The following is an 8,627-nucleotide window of genomic DNA, read 5'->3' on the forward strand; positions in this document are numbered from 1 at the left end:
TAATAATGAAGAAAACCACATAGCGAGGACACGCAGTGAGTCCAGCAGTACATTCAAATGGTGACATCGCGTGACAGGGGTCGACGCTTCCTGTCCTACCAACTTCCCTTTGTTCCATTCCGAATGGAACTTAACTGTATTACCCAGGATCCATCTGTTCCCACCTGCCTCCGGGAAAGCCGGCCCACCCCCTGCTCCAGGTGTAAGGGTAACCTTTCCTCCCTTGAGGGTGACTGGTCAAGGAGCTCTCCAGGAAGATCTTTCAGGGAGGCCCAGGAAACTGCTTCTTGGGTTTGTGGAGGGAGTTTCCTGGAATGATGCCCTTCTGCTCGATGGAAGGCAGCAGGCAGGCAGCCCCGGTGGCTCCAGGGAGCCCTCCTAGGATGCAAGCCGTGTTCCTCTTAGAACGAAGCAAATGTTGTGGGAGGAAGAGAAGGAGGCAACAGCTGCACTTCCAGTGTTGCCTGGAGCAGCCATGAAGGTGCCTTGCGCTTTGAATTCCCAGCGCCCACCCATCTTCCTTCTGACTCCCTGGCCCACCCACATGGGTCACCACTGAGTCCTACGGGGAACTGGACCAAAGCAGGGGCGTAGGCTTGGCCAGATCCCAGCAGAGAGAACACTCTACATACCAGCTCCGGCTCTGCGCCCTCTCCCATCTGACCACTCCTCTACCGTTGGGTAGCAATCTTAGTAATCAATGGGGAAATCAAAGTGAAGTGTTCCCTGTATATCCTGCAGGTGGGGACATCCTAGCAAGCTGGTGTAGCCAGAGAAAGAGGTGGTTACAAATTTTGATGTCGGCAGGTATAGCAGTACAGGTGACTACCCACTACTTGCAATTGGCGTCTTGTGTGACCAGAGCTGGAAGTGTTGTTCCGTGTTATATTTTGTTACGATTCTTTGATTCTTTCCTATCTAGAAATAGCCAATTAGGGAGTCTTAAGCAATGATGTATTTACACCTTAAGTATTTTACATTAATTTAAAATATTTAAGTACACTTTCACCTGGAAATGCTTTGATGTGAACTAATGCTTGATTATAATCATACCAAAATTAGTTTCACTCCATTTAAATTAAGCGTGAAATTTGAACATTTGAATCTTTTTTTTTTTTAACAAAATTTTTCCCCTAGACCAGCCACATTTCCAAAATGGCTGTCAATGAGCAAGTAGAATAGCCAAGACAGATAGTACTCATAGACCTTCAGATAAACAAAACTGACTGCTGGCAATTATTCAACTTGAACATGAAAAACGACTTGCCCCAGGGCCCCGTTCAGTAGCATTTCAGGCCAAGCCGCTACCTGCAATTCCAGCAGTCTATAAAGGCACTGATTCAAGTTCTGTCTGTTCCACTTCCGACCCAGCTACTGTTAAGGCTTGGGGAAACAGTGGAGGCTGGGTCAAGACATTGGGCCCCTATGCACACCTGTGCTTCTTGGAAGGAGCTCCAGCTTCCTGGCTTCAGCTGGCCGAGATCAAGCTATTGCGGCCATATGGGGAATGAAGCTGTTTATCTCTCTCTGCCCCTCCTCTGTCTGTCTCTGTAATTCTTAAAAACAAAACAACAAAACAAACCAGCAAACGCCTTGCCTTGCCTCTGGGGTACACAGCTTTGGGGGAGCCTTGCTCGCTAAGCTTTGCCTAGATGGATGGAAAGCAGAAAGCAACAGAAGTGTCAAAATCAAGTGGAGGGAGAGGTGTGGTACAGTGGGTTAATCCATCATCTGGAACACTATCCTGTGTCAGAGATCCTGGTTCGAGTCCTGGCTGCTCCACTTCTGATCCCGCTTGCTGCTAATGCTCGGCTACCTCTGAGGGAGACACAGATTGAATTCCAGGCTCCTGGCTTTGGCTTGGCTCAGCACAGCTACTATAAAAGATTTATCTTTTTTCTCTTTCTCTCCTTCCTTCTTCCCTCTTTCCCCCAGTATCTGCCTTGCTACAGGGTGTTACACGGTCTGAGGAGGGGAATGGGAACTTGCATTTATTGGAAGATCGCAGTTGCCGACTTGGGATTATGCACTGAGAACCGGCAGCACTGGGCTGGTGAGCCGTGCAGACGTAACCACAGCCCTCTGCCCAGCCTTCCTGCGAAGGTCGTGCATGAACAACACTGTTCATTTTAAATGAAGCGGGAATAAGCCTTGTTTTTTGTCAGATGCATTTTTTTCTGTGCTGTATTGTGCTTGGTTTACAGATTGAATTATATCATAAATATAGAGAAGTTGTATACTGATTATTAGAATTTATTACTGCTTTTATGACCTTGATAGTTGGGTTGATCATATTTTGTGTTTAAAATAATGTAACACTAGGTTTCTTAAATATTTGTTTGCATCTTATTTGAAAGGAAGAGAGAAACAGAGAGAGAGAGAAGAATCTTTTATCCACTGTTTCTCTCCTCACATATGCAGCATAGTCAAAGCTTGGGTTTCAGTTTGGGTCATATGATCAGCAGGGACCTAAGTACTTGAACCATTAACTGCTGCCTCCCAAAACGTGCATTAGCAGGAAGTTGGAGTTGGAAGTAGAGCTGGGATTGAACTCAGGATGTGAGTGTCTCAACGGTGCCTCCATCACAGCACCCAATGCACTTGATTTTCACATCTGTAATTTCTTCAATGAAAACCAGAGAATAAAATTCTGACTCATAACTTCAAATACTTCTCTGCCAATAGCACTTTGCATAAGTAGCTCGTCTTTATTCTGGAGCCACGAAAAGTTCATGTGAATGGAAGGGTACAGCCATCCTTCCGTTTTCTCTCTGCTGTGGGCTTTGGAAGTACGTGTGAGATTTCAGTGTCCTGAAGAAAATTCTCACAAGAAGAGGTCAGTGAAGAGCCTGAGGTGGGTTGAGAAAGCTGGTTGCTTCTGATGGTCAGTGTTCCTTTGCATACGCTGGCAAGCATCACACGGTAGCCATCAAGAATAACCACAGGGCAAGTGCTGTGGCACAGTGAGCTAAGCCACCACCTACAACACCGTCATTCCATTTGATTGTTGGTTTGAATCCTGGCTGCTCTACATCTGGTCCAGCTTCCTGTTGCTGTGCCTTAGAAAGCAGTAGATGGTTCCCAGCTTGAGCCTGAGCCACACTCAGTTATTGCGGCCATTTGAATGGGAGTGATTCAATGGATAGAAGATTCTGTCTCTCTCTCTTTCTCTGTCTTTCTGTCTTCCTGCCTCTCTCTATAACTCCGCCTTTCAAGTAAATAAAAACAAATGTTTTTTTTAAGATTTCATTTTATTGGAGAAGTAGAATTATAGAGAGAAGGAGAGACTGAGAGAAAATTTTTCCATCTGCTGGTTCACTTCCCAAATGGCCACAACAACAGAAACTTTGAGCCAATCTGAAGCCAGGAGTCAGAAGCTTCTTCCAGATGCAGGATCCCAAGGCATTGGACCATCCTCCACTGCTTTCCCAGGTCGTAAGCGGAGAGATGGATGGGAAGTAGAGTAGTTGACACATGAATTGTGGCCCATAAGGGATGCTGGTGCCTGCAGGTGGAGGACTAGCCAGTTAAGCCAATTGTCTCAGACATGAGTACCAGGTCTGGGACAATTGTTTAAAAATGTATTTATTTTATTTATTTATTCAAAAAGGCAGATGTACAAAGAGAAGGAGGTACAGAGAGAAAGCTCGTTTGTCCTCAGGTTCATTCCCCAAGTGGCCACAACGGCTGGGGCTCTGAGCCAATCCAAAACCAGGAGCTTGTTCTGAGTCTTCCCCATGGGTGCAGGGTCCCAAGGCTTTAAGCCATCCTCTACTGCTTTCCCAGGCCACAAGCAGGGAGCTGGAAGGGAAGTGGAGCAGCCGGGACATGAGCTGGCGACCACATGGGATCTTGGCAGGTGCAAGATGAGGATTTAGTCACTAGGCTATTACATTGGGTATGACAAAGCTAAAAAAAATAATAAAAATAAAAAGGAATATATCCAAAGCCAATAGTACCTGGAGAAAAATGACAACAGTAGTTTCTGCACCACAAGGTGCATAGTTTGTTGTGTTTTGGTGACGGTGGCAGTTCAGAGGGAATGGTTCAGGTTACTTACTTAGCAATGTTGTCCAAGTAAAGAGGAAAACATATAGGATAATTATATTTCACTATGAGAACCCTTGGTAACAGAACGGTGAAACTAAATAAAGTTGCATCACGAAGATACCCTGGACATACAGGGTTTTTGGTTTGTTTATTAGTTTTTGTATAGAAGCACATGTATTGCTAAGTGAACAAAAAAGTAAAGTGTAAAATACTAATGTAGTATGAGTCAATGATTGCAAGGAAAGAGTATCAAAGTCATTTTGTTAAATGTGACTGGCAGTGATTTTAAGTGCAGGAGGAACTGTTGGATACCTTGGCTTTTTTTGGTTCTTAACGTGTTTCATTACCTATTGCTTGCTATGCTTTTTTTTTTTTTAAACTTTGCTTAAGTTTTTTAATCTTTTCCCCTTTTGTTATCATTTCTAAAAGCAAATGTGACACAGAGAGAATACAATTTTCTTATGCCACCGTTTAGTTTAAAATTATGCCATGGGACCTGTGTCGTAGCAAAGAGGGTTAAGTTGTGGTTTGCCACACCAGCATCCCTTCCAATCCTGGCTGCTCCTTTTCTGGTCCAGCTCCCTGCTAAGGCACCTGGGAAAGCAGCAGAAGATGGTCCAAGAACGTGGATACCTGTCACCTGTATGGGGAAACTAAAGTTACTGTTGCCTTGCTTTAGCCTAGCCCAGTCCTGGCTGCTATAGCCATTTGGGAAGTGAACCTGCAGATAGAAGATCTCTCTCTCTCTCTGTCTCTGATGTTCTGCCTTTCAAGTCATTAAATCAATCCTTAAAAATAATGTCCTGGGGCCAGGCGACGTGGCCTAGCGGCTAAAGTCCTCGCCTTGAAAGCCCCGGGATCCCATATGGACGCTGGTTCTAGTCCCAGCAGCTCCACTTCCCATCCAGCTCCCTGCTTGTGGCCTGGGAAAGCAGTTGAGGACGGCCCGATGCATTGGGACCCTGCACCCGCGTGGGAGACCCGGAAGAGGTTCCAGGTTCCCGGCATCGGATCGGCGCGCACCGGCCCGTTGCGGCTCACTTGGGGAGTGGATCATCTGACGGAGGATCTTCCTCTCTGTCTCTCCTCCTCTGTGTATATCTGGCTGTAATAAAATGAATAAATCTTTAAAAAAAAATAATGTCCTGTATCCCCCTGTAAATGCCATTATGTTCTATAGGAAGGTCCTGGCTTGTTACAAAACAATGATGAAGATACTGCAACAATTTAGCATCACCCTTCTTTAGAATGTAGCAGTTATAATTATTCCCTCAAATGCTAGCTATTTATTGGTAATGGGATAAAAAAGAATAGAAACAGATACGGTCATAAATGACTACTAGTTACTATAGCAACACTCTATGATATATTCTATTTTCAACCCTGTAATTGCAAACTTACCAACACAGTGTCTTACAACTTGTATTATTTTAAGTATATTACCTTAAACATGACTCACACATAACACCCTCCCCCAGGCTATGATGCTAAATATTAAAGCACCTTCTATTACTTACAGCTTTTAGTTTTCACAAGGAAAACTACTTATGCATTTTCTCAGTTGTCCAAGACACTAGGATGGTTCTAGACAAATTTATCAAATTTTAACTTCCAGAAAGTTAAGATTTGATTTTGGTTGAACTATACTTGATGCTTAAAGAATGAGAATAAATTGAATATGTTATTTTAATGTTGTAATTTGGAAGAGTTATTTATTTTTATTGGAAAGGCAGATTTACAGAGAAGGAGAGACAGAAAGATTGTTTGTTCACTGGTTCACTTTCAAATGGGCATAATGGCCGGAGCTGAGCTGATCAGAAGCCAGAAGCCAGAAGCCAGGAAGTCTTCTGGGTCTCCCAAGTGGATTCAGGATCCTAAGGCTTTGGGTCATCCTCCACTGCTTTTCCAAGCCATAAATAGGGAGCTGGAAGGGAAGTAGAGTAGCCAGGACACAAACTGGTGCCCATATGGGATCCCGGAACTTTGAGGTGGATGATTACCCAGTTGAGCCATTGCACCGGGCCCTCAACTGTAGAAATCTTAATATCTTTGATGATTCTTCTACACATATCCCTCTATAAAAGGAGAGGAACAATGATGGTCTTGGCAGCAGTCACATTTGCAACTGAGGTCTTTAAGCAATGTTCCAGGGTCAGGAGGCAGAGCTGGATTTGAGGCAGAGCTTCCTCGTGACCGTGGCAAGCGCTTAGCACCTTGAAGTCTTCCGTTTTCATAGCTAGCAACTTCTTTCAAGCTTGCAGACTGTCCCTGGCTTATCTCCCTTCCTAGCCCGGGATGGCAGTGCAAGCCACTCACACAACATAGAGAGCATCATTAGGATGTGTAACTCATTGCGTATTCACTTCTGTAAGTGCGGAGAGGTTTAAAAAATCAGGGTATCAATAAAAAAGTGCGCATCCTCACATCAGCATCTCGTGGTGGTCTGGTTCCTGGAAGGTCCTTGGCTTCTAGCACCCGTGAAATTCAAGTCCCTTAGGTTAAAACACTGTAATATTTTCGCAAAACCTGGACAATCCTCTCAAATATTTTGGTACACTCCAGATTACCTACCAAACCCAGTACAATATGAATGTTGTGGAATGCTTGCTGCATTGCTTGGGCAGTCACAGGTGCGACGTATTTTGGATCCACAGTTGGTTGAATCTTTGTAGGTGGAACCCATGAACGTGGAAAGCTTTTGTGTATTTTAAAATTCCACAAAACTGTCATCTAAGTCAGTGCTTTCAAGAGAAAGTCTTACATTGGCGTTAATCTATTTGTGAACCGAGTAAGTACTAGAACATGTTCCTGAGCATATTTAAATGCAGTCATTTAAATGTCACCATTGGCAGGTATGTGATTGATACTGAGATCTTCTAGGTCTTCTCAGACAAATGTTTAGCTACTCTAATAGTTGGTAAGATTTGCACATGACCCCAGAGGCTTACCCAAAAAAGCCATAGATGGATGTAGAACATGATTTGACATTTTATGTAAACAATTACGCCATAAATATCAGCAAACTCTACATCAATATCTGTGATGCGTGCTAATTCCAAATTAGTGTAAGAGGGTCTTAAAAAAAAGTTCATGGAACATACTTATTATAAAAAAGACTGCATGGATTTCAAATATTTTTAAAAGATCTATTTATTTATTTGCAAGGCTCACAGAAAGGGAGAGCTATCTTTCTTTCATTGATTCACTCCCTAACTGGCCACAAGCTGGAGTTTAAAGTCCTACCTTGGTCTTCAACAAGGGCAAACATTTGAACCCTCTTCCACTGCTTTTCCCAAACACTTAAAGCAGGGAGCTGAATTGGAAGTGGAGCGGCCAGAACTCAAACTGGCACCCATATGGGATATTGGCATCGCAGGTGGCAGTTTAACCCACTGCACCACAAGTCCCATCCCATACTTCAAAATCTTTTGCAGCAAAATAAACACGCTCCAGTTCTGCTTCCCTAGACTTTTAGAAATATCTCTGCATGAGGAAACAGGCTCACAAAAAGGGTATATCAGTTTCCCAGGTCACTCAGTAGGTAGATGCTAGAGGAGGGCCTTGGACTTAGCAGACAGGATGGCTGTCTCCCAGGTCAGAGTGCCTGAGTGTGATGCCAGTGTTCTGCTGGTGCAATCCTAGGAGGCAGCAGATATGGTTCAAGTCTTGAGTCGTCCGGAGTCCCTGCAACCCATGGAGGAGATGCAGACGGAGTTCCCAGTTGCCTGCTTCTGGATGGCCCTGCCCGAGCTGTCCCAGGGGTTTGGATGTAAATAAGTCAGTGGGAGCTCTGTCTATCTCTCAAATAAATCTTAAACAAACAAAACAAACAAACAAAAACAGAAGCAGGTGATCCTTCTAAAGGTTTTGGTTCTACAAAGACTCCAGCTGTCACTCCCCATCACCCCTCACTGGCTGCAGGAACACTAAATGAAACCCCAAAAGGGCTGCTCAAAGAGGAGGTGCTGAGTGTGCCTTAAGTCTGCTCCAGTCACCAGTTCCCAGGAAGGTAAGCCACCTCCTGGAGTAAGATGGACAGGCACGCTAACCCATCTGCTGCTGCAGCACCCAGGCACAGTGCACACAACTGGGCACACTGTGAACACCCCACCGTGTGGATGAGGACATGTCCCCATGCTGAAGGTGAACAGGGGAAGGTGGCTGAGAAGGGGAGGTGGCTACCCTGGCCCAGAGGTTGCATGGAGAGGCATCGGAGCGGGGCATGAAACATAAGATGGCTCTGTCAAATAGCATTAAGGGGTGAAGGGTGGGGAGGGCATGGCAGGTACAAGGGCTCAGCGGTTGGGGAGAGTACTGAGATTGAGGAACTGGGAGAAGTTCAGCTTCAGTGAGCTGTGAAAGCACAGACCCTCAGCAGCCAAAAGGAGCGTGCACTTTCTCTTGGAGTGGGTCAACAGGGCTTAGTAGTGGAACAGCATTACACAGATGCGGTCACCCAGTCAATGACGGTGGGGTGATCTAACCTGGGGAGTGATGGGGGCGGTGGAAGCTTGAATGCCAAGGCAAGAGGTTTTCGGGATGAGAGCTCATCTCACTTAATCACGACTGTGAGAGGA

The sequence above is a fragment of the Ochotona princeps genome, chromosome 1, assembly GCF_030435755.1.
Source record: "Ochotona princeps isolate mOchPri1 chromosome 1, mOchPri1.hap1, whole genome shotgun sequence".
NCBI classification, from domain to species: Eukaryota; Metazoa; Chordata; class Mammalia; order Lagomorpha; family Ochotonidae; genus Ochotona; species Ochotona princeps.